Raw genomic sequence first — 19,478 nt, forward strand, 5'->3', positions numbered from 1 at the left:
CGATGGTTAATGACGACACATCACTGCCTCGGAGCCTGGAGAGCAGCTGGCAGTAGGGTGTCCACAGAGGGAAAAGGGACATGCTGGCACAGACTGTCCCACAGTACCAGGTCCATTTGCTATCAGTTGTCAGCTTTACTGGGACACTGATTTGCCATAAATTCAGGAGCCTGCTGGGCTCCGCAGTGGGGAAAGCTCCCTGGCACCAACGAAGCTTTATCCCTCAAGTGTGAAATTACTGCATGGGGAAAATGAAGAAGGAACATTAATTCGTGTGATAGGTTTGCTGTGGAAAGATAATTCATGTTTCCCCTATGCATAATGCTCCAGGCATACTAATGGCCCTCAAGCGTAGGTACTGCTGTTAGATTTATGTTTTGTTGTTGGAAAGAAAACAATGGACTGAACTTGTGCTGGACACAAGCTGGTGGCCAGCAATGAGACTACCAGGAGCAGGAAATTGTCCCCGTTATTTCAAGAAAAATATTCTGAATCTGACATTTCTCAGATTTTAGTAAAAGTGTGAAAATTTCTAACAGGTGAAGATGCTCACTTGCATAGCAGGTATCATCTCTCAAGCACTTTTGCCTGGGCAGAAAAGGAAAAATAAGCTGGTGCCAAGGCACCTTTTTTTTTTTTTTCTTTTCTTTCATTACATTAGATACAGACTAAATTGGTAGCTAGTTCTTCCTCTGCTCCCACCGTTCTGTCTCATTAAATACCAGGAAAGTGAAAAATGCCACCACATTAAGAGTTTTTTCCATCAGTTAACAAACAATCACAATCAAAGCAGGAACGGAGGTGTCAGGGAAGAAGCAGCACTTCAGTGAAGGCAGAAAAGTCTTAGTCCCCTTTGGGGCTTTTAGGAAAATCAAAAGAAAAGCCAACTCACCATCTTATCTGATCTGTAATGCTGAGTGATATTTGAATGATAAGGAATTAATGCAATAAACGATTCTTTTGCACAAAATAATTACCTGAATTCTAGTTTGCTGCCCTCACTGCTCTGGGTTGATTAGAAAGATGGAATAACTCAGGTTTGAAAGAATTTCTGAAAGTTGTCTTGTCCAACCCTGCATTCAAGAAAAAAACTGAAGGTCTTAACTACTGAGCTCCCTGCAAGACAAGTCAGTGGTTACAGCTTGATTTGGAAAGATTTGAATGAAAATGCCTCAGTGGGAGCATTATTGCTCCTCCTTGGAGTCACAACTCTTCCCTATCTATCTCCTCTACCCATGAAGCTGGTTGAGCCTTGACCAATCCAGGCATGAAGGTCAGAGAAAGAGGCAGAAAATGCTGCCTCCGCCGACATAGCCCCACGGCAGGACGTGACATGGTGAAGATCCAGCTCCCACACGAGCAAAGTGTTTTCAGGTTCAAAGGTTATTAGGTTTTTCCCTAGAGATCTCTCACCTATGCAGCAGCTCCGCTCACCTTATCAGAAAAGGTGGCCTCGTGTTATCAGGCTGAGCTGACAGCAGTTCTCCTAAGCAGGAGGACACCAGCCACTTTACCAATGTGTTTTTACTGCGGATCCATTGTGGGTGATTGACCAGCTTCTCTGAGGAGCTTCTCTGAATCTCAGCCCTATTTCCCAGGGACGAGTACATCTCAGAAACTGCTGTCCATGCTGGTAATCCAGGACTTCAGCATATAAAGTGCCCATCAGGTTTCAGTCTGAAACAGGAGCAAAACATCTCACTTTGGGTTCCTGCAGCCAGCAGCCTATGCAAATAATGATTTATTGCCTGTTAAAGGAATAAATGCCCAATTTCTTGCTTGGTTAATGAAGCTCTCCGCTGAAAATGACTGCTCACAGTAATTGATATTCAGGTTGGATTGGACTCACATTTCTGTGTCCAACAGCAGACATCTGTCTCCCATTCCTGCTGCTGCAACTCAGTATCCCTTTCCACGCATCGTAGTAGGGAGATCATTCTGCACTTCCAGTCTCCTCCAGAGGTGCATAAAGTTTTGCCAAGAAAATGCCCTTTCACTAGCCATCCCTCAGCAAACTGGCTGATGTGAGAATCAAAGAATGCCATTTAGCACCACGCTGGGGAATTGCTAACGACTTCTGCACATTCAGTTATTTACACACACACGCAAAGCTGGGCTGTTGATCCAGTGCGGGAAGTGAGTGGTGTTAATGCAGGTATAACAACTCCTGTACACCTGCACATGAAAACCTTTATCATCACTCTGTAAGAAAAAATTATCCAGCAGCCAGGACCAGTCTGAAGAGTTAAACATCTGTAGTGTCCACTAATCTCTTATCTGCAGGCCAGAGAAGTTTTATGAGCTTGCCATCTACTAAGCAGAGGACATAAGAGTCTTATAAATAAAACGATGGAAAACTGATAAGGGAATTTTCTATGCTGTAAAAAATTACAGAGTAATCTTAAGTGGAACATACGGAAACCTTCTAACAATCTAAAGTTTCAGCTCACTCAGCAGGGAATAGACTAGGGAACCTTTGGAGCACTGTGTAAAAAGGATTGGAACTTCAGTTATAATCAGCTTGCACTGAAGTTTAACTTAAAGTCCTGACGCTGAGATAGGGAATTGTATGAAATCCTTTAATTATTTTTTTTTAAGAAAAAGAATGCTTGTGGGTTTATATTACACTGGCGACAAGCATATTTGTCCTAACAGCTATTAGATGTTTACTAAAGATAAACTCAAAGTTTGGCAAGAACAATCTTTTCAAAGCAAACTCAATACTAGCAGGTCTGGTAGAAAGGCAAAAACCTTTAGGAACTTGAAAAATGGTTGAGTAACATTGTTAAATTGGCAGATAGTGATATTCTGATGTGAACAGTGGATAGAATGAATATATAGGTGTATGGCTGAAGTTATTTAAGGTCTTAGATTACCCATTAATTAATTGTTTGATATTTTATATATAGCACATGGTATTAAAAAAAAAATGAGCTCTGCCAGTAGAGCCCACACAACTGTATCTGGAAATAGCCCAGTTATTTTCCAGTGCGTATATAAAGATGAACTGTGTTATCTCAGAGAGCACCTGGATGGTAATGGTCAGCAAATACTGCCTTATGGATGGTAACTGTTGTCAACATTAACAAAAGTAGATGGAATAATGAAACATTTATGCTGACATTATGAGATACAAAATGTGCAGCCTCCATTTGGCTGCCGAATTAAGTTGGCTACAACCTGAACAAATTTTTTAGGGAAAACTTATCTGGTGAAAACATGCCAAAATTCACATTATTCTCTTAGTGAGTATAATCCACCACCGCATTACTGCACTGTTATGTTATTGTACATGTTACTGGCAGAAGATGCTTTTTTAACATTATCATGTTAATAGTATATTTAATGATATTATATTTTGTTCTAGAAAATAAAAATAGATGAAAAAAAGCAATGGGGGCCAATATCTCTTCTTCCACTGTAAATGTTTCCAAGTCATAAAGAAGTCCCAAGAGACCCATCATAAATATATGACATTAAAAAGGCCTAATTACTAGCCCATCTTAACTGAGACCCAAAACCCTATGTACATGGGAGGGTGAGCCTCTTTCCTAAACAATTTATACAGGTGTTGCAGTTATGTACACTATGGCTGGAGGGGACAGGAAACAGAATAAATTCTGCTTTTTCCAACTATTTTATTCAACCAGTCTTTCTCCCACGCTATTGTTCTCAGAGGTGGTTGATTTGAGCTGGGTGAAATATGCCAAAATGCCATGGTTTCTCCCTTTATACACCATGGGAATTTGGTTCCTGTTGACAAGTTGCAAGTCGTTAGCATAGACAGTCCGCTTAGGAAACAAAAACATCCTGGCCCCAGATAATTGTTCTGTAAGTTCTTGGTGTTCTGAAAAAAAAAAAAGCCATTAAAATAATTGAGCTCCTAATTTGCTTGATCCGAAGCAGCAGCATGTGTTTTATTCCCTAGGACAAACTGTCCTACTTTGGAGAGGAGGGGACTCTCCTAGTCCTGGTCCAGCACGAGCTCCAGAGCAGCAGAATGGGTCGGTTTGGCTCAGGATGAGCAACACATCCTGCCCGTGAAGGTGCTGGTTATTTGTCCACAACCAATGCCAAAGCTCAAGGAACTAATTGCTAAAGCCAACAGCTGAGCTGAAGAACACTCATGAAAATGCATCTTCTTGGCCTCAGGTACTTGTAAGGCAACAAAAGCAGGTGCTTTTGTTACGGCTTTTGGGCAGCGGGAGTTGCTGGTCCTTCAGGGTGTTTTTTTCTCTGCAGACAAGACTGGGTGCTCAGTTACCCCACCGGCCTCACAAGCTGCGATGCCACCAACGTCATGAGGCTGGAATGTTGGCTTTTATATCAAGTAACCAGTCTCCAGCCAGAAACACTGTTTTCTACAGTTCAGAAACACTGCAAGTAGGAGAAAGGAGGAAAATTAAAAATATGAATGTCCAGATCTTTAGATACCTAAAAGAAATTAACAACCATCACAGTTTTGGTAACGGCAATCTCCAAATCATCCTTAATTGACTGTGATACTGCTGTGATTGATAGGAACTGCGCTGGCAGCAGGATTGCCTTTCTTAGAGACTCTGCAGAAGTACCTAAACCCTCCAGTCACCTGAATGCCAAGTTTGGAAAGTCAAGGTATACAGTGCATTAAAAACCCCTTGAAGCAACAAGAAAAAGGAAACCCCACCATGATGAGATGCTGTCCGTACAACTGCCCAGCCTGGATGGGGCTTGCGGAGCTCCTGCCTGGGTCTCAGCCAGCGGGTCTGGCTGCTTTCCTCGGATCCCACCTCACACCAGCTCCCAGAGCTGCCTCTGAACCACGGCAGGAATCGGAGTCTGGTTGCAGGGGCTGTACCTCGGCATTTATTAGAGCTCCAGGGTCCCCATCAGAAGCACACCATGTTTGGAGAGGGAAGAAGTATTTCACTATGTGCTGTTACAAGGATCTGCTCCGATTCATTTCCAGGGATGAGCGGCAGGGCTGCCTGGCCAGGATCAGCCAGCCCCTTGGGAAGCACCTGGCTGCTGAGCCCCCGTACCGGCGCAGCGCTGAGCCCCCCACCATTGCCCGTGCTGCTTTTACATCAGGAGCTTCAAATCCCAGGTTCCCAACTCAGCTCTCCTTTTCTGGAGGTTTGTTGCCCTGGCTCCCTAAGCCTTGCTGCAGGGTGAGATACATGCAATAAACAACTTTTTGAGGTTGATTTAATGCCTCAGCATCACTCCAGTTATTAATCTATTCACGGTGGAGGTTTGTTGCTGTGTATACCACAGACCGATAAAAATTATCACTGAATTAATTCACAACTAGTGTGTTGTTAGGCTTGAAGCCAAACACTCTGTGTTATCAGCGTGAATAAATACTCCAGAGTAATTTCTCAATGAGCCTATCTCAAATGGACTTCTGAAGCAAAACCTTTCAAAATAAACTCTCTTGAAAATAAAAAGAACAAATGCCACCACGTTCAGGGTGGCAAAACTTCTTGCGTGACATTGTACATATCTGTCATGTTTGTTATAGGGCTCAGAGTGTCTGTTACCCTATAATACTGCCCAGTTTCTCTAGATTGTGGCAGAGCTTCTCCCCTGGCCCCATCATCTGCACCCTCTTTTAAGAAGGTGCGTGCAGGGAGTGTGCATCCTTCCCGGTTCTTGAGCATTCTTCTCCAAGGACATTTCTGTCTTCCCACTTTCTGTCTTGTACTTTCTCAGCAGAGCATTGGGACTTCTCTTGCACTTTCAGTTTCTAACCATGAGCAGTGAAATGCTCTCCCTCACTGCTGACTGTTTTGAAGGAGCAGACAGTTTTGAGATACTAAAGCTGTAAGGGCTGGCGATGAGAATACAGTTCAAAAGAAGCCAAAAATGTTTGGGCATTGGCCAGAATAATTTTTTTTTGTGCAAATGACAGAAAGTTTCCATCATCTGTTGAAAACAGTGCTAAAAATAACTTTCCCCAGTGTTGCATATCCAGAGACGTGAGCGGATGATGTGGACGGTGGCAGTTTGGAGGCCTTCACCTATGGGAGGGAGGGAAAGAGATTCAAAACCAGGGAAAGGCCAGGACCTTTTTAGTACTCCAGTGTTGTCAGCTGGGTGATATTTAAGGCATATTTCATCTGAGAACAGGCAAGACAAACACGTCTCCTTCCTGTATTGCATCTCACAGTGTTAGGGACATATTCTTGCTGTGCAGGTCTGTACTGTAAGGTTCTGTATGGCATGGTCTTGCATTGGAGGGGAATAAACTTTGCACCTTCCTTTAGTGTGGGATATGCATGAGTTTATCTAACCCCTTTCCTTCCAGGAGGAGTCACTGCCCTGGCGCTACAGGGAGGTACCCCAGGAGGCTGCAGTGAGGCTGGAAGCAAACCTCCATGTGATATATAGCAGAGGAGCATTTTGGAGACTTGGCAGTACCTCCACCTTCTGTTTTAGCTTGAGGATCTTTCATCTAAGATGCTGGAGCACCAGGGAGTGGGTGCTATCGTTGTGTCTGCTTGGGTGCAACAGGGGATCCTCAGTGAGCATCTGTACGTTCGTGGAGTGGCTGTTGCTTCCAGGCACAGGAGTGCTACTGGGTGAAGGTGCTGGGAGAGGCAAGTATCTCCCTGGGCTAATGGTTTTCTGCAGCAGTACTTCACAGTCTTACAAGTCAGCCTGTGATTTATTAGGGGAAGGGAACTTGGCCCGCTTGCCTCACTGGGCCCAGTCCCACTGTGGAACTGGCTTCTATATCTTAAACAAATCAGTTAAAGAAAAGCAACTTGTCTCATCTTTGCATTGGAAGACATCCCAGCGCAAGGTCTGTTTGCCTTACTTTGGAAACTGTGGCTGAAAAGGAATTTGTGAAGGGGAGCAGCAAAAAAAAAAATGTTTTGGATCAGGATGTTTCCAGCTGACACCTCCATCTGCCTGGCGGGTCAGGCCATGCTGACATGGGCCACTCTTGGCCAGGCCACCAGCTCCTGCTTCAGGGCGAGCACTCGTGCACAGAGTGAAAGCAGTGCCCGGAGCTCCCTGTCCCCGCAGAGGACATTAATGGACGATGGAGGCACACAGAGACAGATGAGGTGTGGATGTGTGATTAAACCCCGGCACTGACAGGGGAGAAGAACTTGTATTTGACCGTTGAGGTTGTCCTGGTGAGCTCAACATTTGGAGAGGGCAAGTATCAATCTACCTACTTACTTTTAGGGGACAGCATTAATTTGTACAACCATACACTTGGTACATTTGGGCTCCTGAGGGAAAACTAAAGGATTCTTTGTACAGTACCACTGTGGCAACAGACAGCAGGAGTGAGCAGTGGAGCAGGAATGAGTCTAAGAGATTTCAGACTTGTCTCCTCCAACCTTTCCTTTGCAATAGTGTTATCCTTCTTAAAAACAAACAAACAAACAAACAAACAACCCTCCTCATTTGGTACCATTTTTAGTTTGGATTCAAGAGGATAAGTCCCCTTCTGTGGGCTGAGCATGGCTGGGAGGGGTACTACAAGCTGATTGCTGAGGATGGCATAACATGCTTTTTGGGACAGTAAGAAGTGATTTACTGTGGCTTGGGCCAGTAATGTGGCACCTCCATTGTGCCAATAATAACGTGTCAAATAGGATTGCTTCCCACTCCTGAACAAAGCAGCAGGCTCACACCCTTGTATTAGAGATGGCAGCATGAGTCCAAGTGGATTAGTACGTTTGCAATTGTGTTAGCCATAAAAACGTATTCACAGTCCTTTATGGAGCTGGATAGGGCAGCATTCGAGTTCAATGGGCTTCTCTCGCCTCTCCCAGTAGGAATGCCAGGACAGCACAGTGGCATCACCAGCTCTGTCTCTGTCTCCCGTTCCTGCCTAAGGGTCTCCAGCGTAGGCAAAACCAGAACAGCAACACATCTGCGTCATGTAGAAATTAACACTTGCCCTGGCTTTCTGCTGGATCTGTTCTCCCACTGTTTCTTCTGCTTCTAAAGAAGACTTTGTTCACCCTAAACTGTGTTTGAATTGAACGTGGTTGCTGGACAAGGGGATGGGCCTGAAGCCCGTCAGAGCGAGTGGCTGCCTCTTTTCTGCACTGGTTTCACCAGTAACTCCTTGCATCTCATGGGGGAGTCATGCTTGCTCTCGCCTCTGGAGGAGACAGGACTCCAGTAATGACTCCAGAGCCCCCCTGATCTAGCTGTAGGGCTTTGAAAGCAATGAGTAACTCATTTCTCATCAGCCTTGCCACATTTCTTAATTTCTCCAGCTCCTCCCATTTCTCTTAAGTACTCTTTGAAAAAGAGCAAACATCAGGCTGGAGAATCCAGTTCCTAACTCAGCGCAATTTGCTATTCAGTACCACTTCCAGTCAGATGTTGCTCAGTAAAGTTCTTGATCACCTTCTGGCAAACACTCCCTCCTCCAGTAAAGGTTAATGGCTGCAGGAGCAGTGACTAATTTGAAGACCTGTACGGTTCCTTACATCCTCCTGCTTGCACAAGCAGGCTCAATACTCAGCAGGGATGAGAAAATGGAAGAGGTAAATGATGAAAGATACCATTTGAAACATGGATGTCTAAAGCTGGTTGTTTGAATAAATGTTTGTGGAGCTGGGAGAGAAATAGTTTGTGGCTGTGGGGGATGAGGAAGAGCTATGAGCCAGGGGAAGATCAAGTCTCTGTAGGGAAAAAGCGTTTTGGGAATGTTTTTTTCTCTGCATAGACTCAGTGTTGGTAAACTCCATCCCCCTGCACGGAGGGGGAGTGTGAACCACCCTTCTGAAGCAGCCCTGCTTGAAGCAAGCTGGGTTTGTCCTCCATTCAGTGAGGATGGAGGTGATAAACTGACAGTAGTATGTGCATTTCTTACATATTGTAAATCAGTGGTGTTATACTTGGCTGGTTTGTAGAATCTGCAGAAAGCAGAGAGAAACAAGGGTAAAGCGTGAGGAAAGAGGGAGCAGGAGATGGAATGGTTGGTCTTCTATACATTAAAATGTGATTGTGGTGTCATTGGTGCTTCAGAATGGGCTGTGAGAAACCCCAGTCTGGGTTCACCTAGACCTGCCTCCTCCAAGACTCCCATTGAAGCTGGTGAGCTGCTTACTCAGCGCTTAAGAGAGGCTGAAGTTGTGACATGACCATGGGCTACCATTGACTGCAAGAGAAAAGTTACACAGTGAGGGCTGCTCAGTTAAGTAGAAAAAGATATAACAAAATACGGCGTGGCATTCCTAAGGTAACCGAAGCAAGTAAAATATAAAACTGAGGAAGGAGCACTGTGCTGCAGGCTCTTCCCTCTGCGTATCCTGCTGACGTGTATCACATGAGGCAGTCTATACAGTGTAGTCTCAACCAGAGCTTCTCACCAAGACTATCTTTCTTCACCCAGAAAATTATATATAAAAAAAGAACATCCATAGTGCATGACTGACGTGGAGGGTGGGGAGGCTGTGAAGCATCCACACCTTGTTCCTCCTGCTGCCACCTGAAATGACCTTGGAAACCCTCGCAGCCTCTCACCTCCTGCAGCAGTGAGGAGCACTGCTAGTGAGAGAACTTTTATTGCATGTTTCAGGCAGCAATAAACTATTATACACCTGATTGTTGGACTCGATGATCTTAAAGATCTTTTCCAACCTAAATGATTCTATGATTCTATGTCTGACTGATGGAGAATGCCTGGCAAAGCCACTGGTTAAGCCTTTAATTATGGCTATTTTGGGGAACCACAAATAACTTGCATAAGCCTTGGTTGGATCTGATGGGTGCGTTAACCTAAGCAGCAAAATTGTTAGTGATCCCAGTGTTCCCTTGCTGTCTTAAAGGTTTGCTGAGGGCACTTTAGCAGTTTGCAGAGGCATTCAGAAACGAAAGGGCAGGTGGCAAGTTGGCTTCACAGTTTTTGCCAAGAGAAGACACCCCATGAAGAGAGGCAGGGCTGGTTGCGACTCCTGCCCACATCTCCCGGCGCAGCGCAGAAGGCCGCTGTCACCGGCAGCAGAACGCACTGCTGCAGCTACACCGCGGCCCTAACGGAGTGGTGGCCAGGCTCCAGCAAACCAGGCTTTCTCCTCATCCTTTTGTTCTGACTCCCAGGCGTGTGGCAATCATGCTGTCCCCAGGAGAAACAGGGTGTAAATCACTAATTAATGCCTCCCGTCTGCACGTAATTCAAACCCATTTGTGCTTGACGGAGATGTGCAGCACAGGCTCCCTGGAGAGATATTCTATAATCTGTTACTAATCACTGAGGCTTCAAAACCATTTAAAAGGATGTGCCTGTGACTTGTCCCCAAGCAAGCATCAATTATATTCTCTCTGATGCTATGGCCTGAAAGACCACAGCACAGGGGAGGCTTTTGAACCCTTGTCCCCCAGCCCTGACATCCAGCTTGTTTTATTGTAGGTGGTGATGTTATTTAAGGTATTCCCTGCTGTTTGGAGGATGGTTGAGGGAATTTCATGTGAAGACACAAACAGACTATGGCACAGTAAGAGACAGAAAGCATTACACTTTTCCAGGGCATCATGTAAACAAGTGCAGCAGTTTGTAGTAGTAAGTCAAGGTTTAATGCTGCACACACTGTTATGTGTGTTAAAAGGTTCGGGAGATCCTGGCCAGAACTGGAACCCAGTGTGTTAAGATTCAATCAATCAGATCCAAAGGACGTGACACTAAAGAACTTACCTAAGGATTTTTTAAGCCAACAACCTGATGCCCAAACAAACCCAAACCCCTCCCTGGTTAATTCTTGGGTGTTAGAGAAGTCTTTAGGCATTTAAAAACTTTAATGCTTTAACTAATATAAAATGTTTAATATAAGCACTTTTTGAAGTGAAGGCAGCCAGTGAATCTCATAGACTTCTGGCTTTAGCTCAACTTGGTGAGACATTCACATGGCAAGAAACACGTCCCAGCAAGTGTAATCTGCGACTTTGGAGGAAATTAGATTTTTAAATTACTCTTGGCATTTCAGTGTTGCTGGTTGCCAGCGGCCAGCCTGCTGGAAAATGACATCACCAGTGATCCTAGCAGAATGCCAGTCTGTAAAACCAGTTTGCCAGCCTGTTTTCCTGTCACTGGGAGGAGTTTTCTATCTATATATTTATCTACCTTTTCAACTTTGGAACTTAAAATTTATGGACACCATTAATGTCCTTACAAAAAATAAATAGGCTTTAATTTTATGCCTGCAGTCAACTATGGGCATAAATTTTCCCAAGCAATCACCTACACATGGGAGCGTTTAGCTGTAGCGTTGGCATATACAGATAACTTTCCATACATCCAGTATTCTCCCAAGTAATTGAGATTAGAGTTTCTTTGCCAGCAGTGCTTTTGTGAAGGCAGCCTGAGTGATTTCTTTAATTAGTTGGCAATCATGCAACATTGTATTTAAAAATGTACAAATATCAAAGATTTCAGGTTTCATATTGAGACAGCGGCATCTCTGTGTATTCCAAATGTGGAAGTTTCTTTTGCTCACAGGTGAAGTGGGGTTTTGTCTCGGTCCCTGTGCACCAAGTCTAGCCCCTGTACAACACAGCAAGAAAATCTCTTCCTTTTCAAGGGGACATCCAGTCCAGTCCTGCAGAGCTGCTGCATGAGTGCTGGAAGGGACCTGGCAGGGCTGTGCACATCTCCCCCATCTCCTGGCCAGCGCACCTTGCTTCTGTTGACCCATGTTGCAGAGAATTGCCAGGCCTGGGAAGCTCAGAGGAGATGGGCTGGAGAGCCTGAACATCATCATGGGTATCTTGAGCCAGGGCTAACACTCCCTCTGTTTCATGAGAACCAAAGCAAATATTTTAAAAGTTAGTTATTTTTCCCAAGAGATTAATTGCCAGCCAAAAAATAGATTTTAAAACTGTTTCTATTGCCAATATGAAATGCTCTGTTTGTGTAGATATTCTGATGACACCTTAATAGCCTGTTACTTATCTCTGTGATCTGCAGAACTCAGTACACTCTGCTCTTCACATCACTGGCAATTTAGGGGAATTAGTCCTTAATCTGCCTCCATAAATGAGGTTTTTTTCCTTATCAGTTGCATAATTTTGGATGTGATCCTCCAAGGAGTAGACATGGCTCTTTGGACTCAGCCTGAAATTCTTCAGGAGCTCTTGGAGTTCATCACTGCTTAGTGCTTCTCTGCCAGCCGTTCCTTGTGCAGGTGCGCTTTTTCCTTTCTTTCGTTTCCCTTCATATACTCCTGAGAGAAGGGTCAGAGGTGGTATCAGCAGGCTTCTGCATTTCTTCCTATGTTACTTTACAGCTCTTCAGGTCCAAAAGTGTGAGGGAAAGCCTTGGCAGAGTATCTGCTTGGTGATCTGTCTTGTAGCCTTTTTGTAAAATTCTTCAATGAAGACAGTAAAGTAAAAAAACCTTTACTTTGATTAAGGTGCCTCCACTGAGCTCATTCCTGATGGTGCTTGTCAACAGAACATTGAGCTGAATGTTTTAACCAGAAGTCATGTGAGACTTAAAAAAATAAGCTATAACCTTCCGAGCCTTTCATTAAAGGTGTGAGGGCAAAGCTGGACCACGGTGCCGATTCAGCAAAAAGCCATGGGCTGCCACGGTCATGCTGGGCACCCTGGCAGGATTGTTTGGGAATGACGGCTGAGTCTTGTTAAAGAAGTGAAAGAGTCCCTAACTTGTGTGTGGTGAAGATCACTGATTTGGTAAAGCTTCATAATTCTCAGGAACATCGTGTAGTGAAGATGGACGTTTCAGGGAGGAGACAGAGAGGGTGCAGTGTTTCTGGAGCCCTCTCCCAGCCCTGCCAGGGTGGCCAGTGTGAAGCACAGAGATCTGCAGAAGTGCTGAAATTAATATAATGAACAAAATTAAATGCCCAAAAAGGGGGTGGGGGTGGAGTGGTGGGCAGAAGGTTTAGTGCAGGAGCCAGACAGTGGATTGTTTTACCACATTTCCATCATCAACTCTAAAAGAAAATTCTAAGTGAAAATACATAAAAAAAAAAGAATCAAACGATAAAAACACACACAGAGAGATAAGCAGCAGCTGAGGATGTTTCTATCAGCTGCTGAGGAAGGTGAATATTCTTTACACTACAGCAGGGCCCTGGAAAGCCAAACTGGCTGCAGCTGCTCCCAACTGCAGCGTGGGGGTATGTGCATATAGCGCAGTAACCCTTCCCTCCAGCAACAGCTATTTCTTCTCTCTCCCATCGCAGGGGTGGCAGTGGGAACAAGCAGCCCACCTCCTCCGGATCTCTGCCCAGCCCTGCTCCTTCCATTTCTTGGGAAGGAATGGCCCAACCTGTCCAGCCCTCAACTCATCATCCTTGGGCAGCTAATATCCACTTCTGCCTGTGCTGCAGAGAATCTGTAAGCTTGGCTCTTGCAGTATGTGTGTGTGGGAGGGTGTGTTGGTGTTGAAACTATTTCTATTCCTTCATCAGTATTCAATGTATTTAAAAAATAAATAAAAAGTCCTGTGAGCCATAATGTATTGTTTAATCAGGAGAGGGCTAGTTAACAAATGAAAATGTGTAGCTGAGTCAGTTGCAAAATTCTTGGAAATAGTTCAGTGATTGCATTGGAAGGAAAATACCCCAGGGCAGATCTTCCCAGAGGGGGAATGCAATTCTGATTCTGCTCAGTCCTCTTTGACTAAATGAGGATGGGTACCTTCAAAGATTAGGAGCTATAAATAAAGGTATCAAGCTACCTTTCACATTGGAAGCTGGTTTCACTTGGAAGCATTTTAAATGATGAGCTACACTGCAGTGAACCTCAGAGATAAAGGCTCCATGTGTGTGTCAGGGTCTTGCTGCTAGAGAATAACTTACACTTACTCCAGCCCGTTACATCACCAACACTTAACGCTTTCATCTATTAGCCCTGTTTATAGTCCATGATAACAAAACCCAGAAGGATTCAGAGGCATGTTTTCAAGCACAAGTGCTGGAAGGAAGGAGTCCAGCCCCAGACCTCCAGTGCATCTGTGAGCAGCTGCCCTCCGGATGAGAGCCTCATCCTTGTGTATGAAAACTGTGTTTGCAAGCACAGCTCTGCACTGCTGGGCCCCGTGCTTGAGAGTTCGTTTGGTTTCAGTTAGTCCTGGAGGCAGCCCAGGGATGAGCATGGAGAACCTCCTGCTGACATTGAAGGCCACCCTTACCGAGTGGTCCAGACACAGGGGCTAGTATCAGGAGAGGCTGCTGGTTTTTGGGACCTCTGGAAATTCAGGAGACTGTTGACAAATTGACTTTTGTGCGTGTTCATCATCCCTTTCACAAGCTTCGTCCTGGTGGCTGCCGAAAGCTGCAGCCTGTGAAAAGAACAGAATAAGTGTCCTGAGACCCAGTCAGAAATGTCTGCCTTGTCCCTTACCTCCAGTCAGCCCAAAGGGCTTGAGCAGCTGATGTGCAGAAAGACAGCAGAGAGGTAAAGCTAAGACCACACTGTTCTAGCTGATTCTCAGTGTGGCCAGAAGCCAAACGACGTACTGGAGCTGATGCCCTGGCAGGAGGGTGCAGCTGGCTGCAGGATGGGGGGTGCTCACACTGTAACGGCAGGTTTTGCATTGACCTGGCAGGTATGAAGGTGTCGCAGGGTACTGATGGGCTGTGTCCATAGCCCAGCCCTTCACCATGGGGCAGGAGGGGAGAGTCTGACATGTTGTGTTGTGTCAGACCAAGTCCTTGTGTCAGCCTGAGTCCTCTCTGGGCTCTGAAGTCACTGGGCAACTTAGCAGAGTGCCAGGTTGAAGGAGTCTGTGAGGACCAGAGTATCAGTGGGGTCTGAAAAGCATGGGCAGAGGTGATGGTCTGGGGGTGGGAGGCCAGGGATGGGATGGTTTGGCAAAGCTCTGCAGGAGGATTTAGCACAGGACCTGCATGTTCTCCACCCCAGCCAGATTTAGGCTTGTTCAGCTCTCTCCAGTATCTTTGGTATTTCGCAAGAGCAAAGAACTAGATGGCAAGCTCATGGTGGCTCCTGTGGTTGCTTAGAGAGGGCCAAGGGGAAACAACCACTCGCAAAATTTCTTCATGAGGATTTTTTTTCCTAGCCTCAGAGTGGAACGTGGGAGCCGTTTTGCCAGGTGTATTGTCCGATGGGGCTGCCAGAACAGGCTGCATCACCATCTCCATTTTCCCAGCTCGGTTGCTGGAAGAAGGGGCAGCTGCTAATTTATTTGTTTTCTGCACCATGAATAGGACCACGGGAAAAGTCTGAAAACTGTGGTACAAACTGACCCTGTACTAGTGATATATGTAGAGACAGACAATTTATGTCTGAAGCAGTGGAGCAGTTCCAAACATTTTTTCATATTCTGTATCCTGCCTTTCATGTCATCAGCAGTAGGAAAAATGTTTTCTTTACATTTCTGCCTGGAAAAACAATTACGAATGTGAATTGCCTTGACCAGGAAGTGGAACAGGAGTTGTCCAGGAAGGGATTTTCTTTGCTTGTAAACAGGAAGACTCAACCTTTCCCGCCATTCTCCATGTGTTGGAGATGAAGGTGTCATGAGGATTTCAAGGAGCTGGAAAATGGGACTTCAGTGGGAACACCAGCATAATGAAGAAATGAAAAAAAAGATAACAACAGAGCAAAGGGCCCAGTGCTGTCACTCTCCAGGAGCAAACTGTGCTCCCTTCCTGCTGGGAGGAAAAGCGATGTGAAGGGTGCAGGCACCTCTTCGGCTCTTTGGGAGTTCTCCAGGATTTTCCTGCAACATAACGGCCTCTGTTGAGAGGTGTGGAAACACCTGATACCCTCTCTCCTCCCTAAATTGCAGAGATCACATAGGCAGAAGTTTGAATTATACACAGAGCTCTGTTCCTTGCTTAGCTCCACTGTTAGACGGATGAAGGGTCTCATGAAAAGGGATGTCCAGGGAGGAAACCTTCTTCTTTACTCAGGTACACCAAATTACTGCCCTGAAGCTCAGTGTTTCACCTCATATTTTGGCATGTGGGGTCTGGCTTGTTAAATGTTGAGCGTTAATTTAGAAACATGGCTTTTATGGTAAAAAAAGTGGCTTAGGTTTTCCTGATTGCAAGTCTTGACCTTCGTCCCTCTGCTGAGCCTACCACCGTGCAAGACCCTTTAAGAATGTGAACTCTGCCATTGCAGAGTCTATTTAATAATTTTCACCTTTTTTATACTGCAAAATACTGTGCATTTAGGTAACCTGCCACACAATTTTCCCTGCCAACAATTTCAAGTCAATTTTGACTAAAACCACTGAGCACCTTAAATGTCCCCTTAAAATTATTTCAATGAAAAACTGTTCTTTTTTTTTTTTCTACTTTTTTGCTATGACAGCTACCTTCATTCCAATCTGGGAGCTATTTTGTCTTTCTGTTTTTCTCAGCACCAAATCACTCCCAGAGCTGCTGTCTGTTCAGGGAGCAGAGGGCCAGGGCCACCTCACCGCTCTGAGAGTGCAGAGGCAGATGGCTGTGTCTGCTGGGCACGTGGCAGTCATCAATCAAAGGTGTCCTCATGGTATCATCTGAATACAAGAGCATGGTGCAGGCTAGACATTCAACCACCTCAGATGCCTGTGCAAAGGGTGGAAATATGTGTATCAGATATGAGGTCTGGTTACCTGTGTGCAAAAAACAAGGCAAAGCTGCAGGTTGGAGTCTCCTTTTATGTTGCATTTCGGGGCACTTATCCTTGGCTCTTCCCAGGACCCAGGGAGCTAGGACAGGGCTCTTTGATAACACCAAGCAAGTAATTTCGCCTCACTTCACTTCGCTATTCTCATCTGGAAAAGGGGAAATGGTAGTATTAGCTTCTCCTTGAGGTTATTGTGAAAATGAGCTGGCTGCTGGCTGCAGAAAGCTGCCGGATCCTGAGCTGGCAGTGGCTAGATAGACCATGTGTTATTATTTCATATTGAATAAACAAAGTAATTTCCCAAGGGTCTTTAAGATAACATTGCCTTTTAGTGAGTGTTAATTGACTTTTCTGTAAGGCACCCAATTTGTCCCTGTGTCCCTTAATTAAAACCACACCTGTATGGCCCGAATGTTCTTGGGACAAGGCAAATATTTTTAAAATCAAGTTTCCATTACATACTCTTTGCCAAAAGTGGCGTCTTGTCCTTTGTGCGGTGATTCACCGTGTCCATCCCCCTTCCTCCCGCAGCGAAGTGGCAGTGCCAGCCGGCGGCTGAGCGGCCCCGCTGACGTCCAGAATGTTCTCAGAAACAGCTTCATCCTCCAGCCTCTGCAAAACAGGAATTGCTGTCGAGGTGCCCTGGGTGGGACATGCCAGGGACCTGCATCTCTTCCGGTGACTAGGCACTTCATCAGGGGAGGGACAGAGGATGCTGTGCCATAACAGGAGTTTAAAAAATGCAATCTAGAGGCTGTGGGAGCCTGGAGCGGCAGATGGTGCTGCAGGGCCCAGGGGAACAGGGTGCCACTTACCTACACTACTTTCCAGAGCCCACAGCCACCACTTTGAGTCATGGACAGATTATCATGGAGACAGATTTCCAGCAGCTGAGGATATTTGGCCATTTCTATTCTCCACCTCCCTGCTTGCAGTACCCCTAAGATTTTGGAGGATATTCTGAAGCACACACCATAGAGAGAGTATCCAACTGCAGGAGAAGTCCCACGGCAAAGGGTTGTTGATGCAGTCAGTAGCTAAGGAAATGCTTTCATTTGTACCTTTTGAGCATGATGGCTTCAGGTCCTGGGACTCCAACCAGTGCTTTGTGAATACAGAACAGAAGTGTCCTGGCACCGGAGAGAGCTGCCTGCAACTGGAAAGGACTTAGAAGATAGCTACTGAGCAACTGAGACTCATTGCGTGCTTCTTGGGAGCCCCCGTCAGAGAATCTTTTCATTTTATGAGGCTTTTTCTTCCCTTCCTGGCATTCTGAGCTTACTTTGCTTGGGAAGCTCTGCGAAGAGCCTGGTGCCAGAAATGCCTTCCGCCAGCTTTAAATAGGGCTCAGCTACTCCCCAGGATTGCTGTGGGAAAGAAGTGCAAACTCCCTGCCTGCATAGTGGGTTTTGCTTGGTGCAGGCTGTACCTGCTGCTGAGACCCTCTCCTGCCCCAGAGTTCAGCACCAGCAATAACCGGGGAGCAGCTGCTCTGTGCTCACCCAAAATCTCTACTCTTGGTTTATATTCCTTTTTAATGAGGCACAGCAAATGAGTCAGCCTTTTATTTTACCCCTTCATCCTCCAAAATTTCCTGTTGACTTCAGTGTCTGAGCAGCCTGAGGAATACCCTGGAGATCATAAAAGATGCTCCGTAAGACAGCTTGGGCAGCCCCAGGACCATACAGCACTCTGTCAATCAAAGTCTCCTTTGACTGAGGTATTCCCCATTAGTCAAACGTTGTGCATTTCTGCAGCAACAGCTACAATGCATATGTGAGTTTTGTAAGGTGAGTAAATAGAGCCACTACACTCGTTTTTATCATGAAGCCAAGGCAGGAATTGGTCTCAGGACAATTTGCTTCAGACGCAGGACTGTTCCTCACAGCCAAAAATTTGCTCCATGCATGTCTTGGCAAGGTTGCTTTGCCCATATGGTTATTGCTACAACTTTCCTCAGCTTTCTGACTTGGCTGGTCTTTGATGAAACACTCCTCAAATGTGATAAAAATAGTGAAAACTGAAAGAGATATAAGCTTGCCCAGGGTCCATTTCATTCACCTCCCCTGTCTGCAGGTAACAGCAGAACATCCTCCTCTCCCAAGCCTCCATCCCTGGCAGCGCTGACGCTCTCTCTTCTAGATCTCTCAGATTTTCTCCCATTGTTTGTTTTATCAACTATTTAGACTGCAAAATCTTTGGACAAGAACCATCTCTTGTGATGTGTAACACCTAGCACAAGCAAGATCCCAATACCATCTGGGGCCCCTGGGCATTATTGTAGCCCAAATAGGAAATAATAATAGCAATAGCTCTCAGACATGTGAAGAGAGGAGAAGGCTCATGAGTCACCCTACAGCTGACAGCTGCACAGGGGTGCTGGGGGTATGGGCCACAAACCCATGCCAGCTTTCTAGCAGACACCTGCAGCGAGTCCTATAAAGGCAAGAATAAGCTCATGTTACTGCTTGTGGAAGAGTGTGTGAAAATACTCTACGATATTTTGTGTGCTGTGCTTGCTTCTGTTTTCCCACCATCCTGTATGCAGTCTGGGACCTGGAGATGTTGGTGGCCCTTTGGGACCGAGTGGGGAATTGCAGCTGTGAGAGGTGAGACAAAAGCAGTGATTTTACTAGTAAACCAGGACCTTCTTTTCCTTCTTCCCACCTCTCCTCCAGCCCCTTCAGAGAAAATACGTAGGGGACAAAAGGTGATTTGGGGAACAAAATCAGGAGAGAGAGAAGCCAGCACGGAGAACAGCCCTTTTGGCACTCATGGACATGACTAAACATGCCTTTGGCTTTTTGGCCTGGAGACGTTTGCTCCTCTGCCCAGCTGACCGATACAGCCCTGTTACCCAGCCACACTTCACTACTGACTGCCAAGCCTCCAGTAAGGGATTTAGATCCACT

Source organism: Nyctibius grandis, chromosome 10 (assembly GCF_013368605.1).
Source record: "Nyctibius grandis isolate bNycGra1 chromosome 10, bNycGra1.pri, whole genome shotgun sequence".
NCBI lineage: Eukaryota > Metazoa > Chordata > Aves > Nyctibiiformes > Nyctibiidae > Nyctibius > Nyctibius grandis.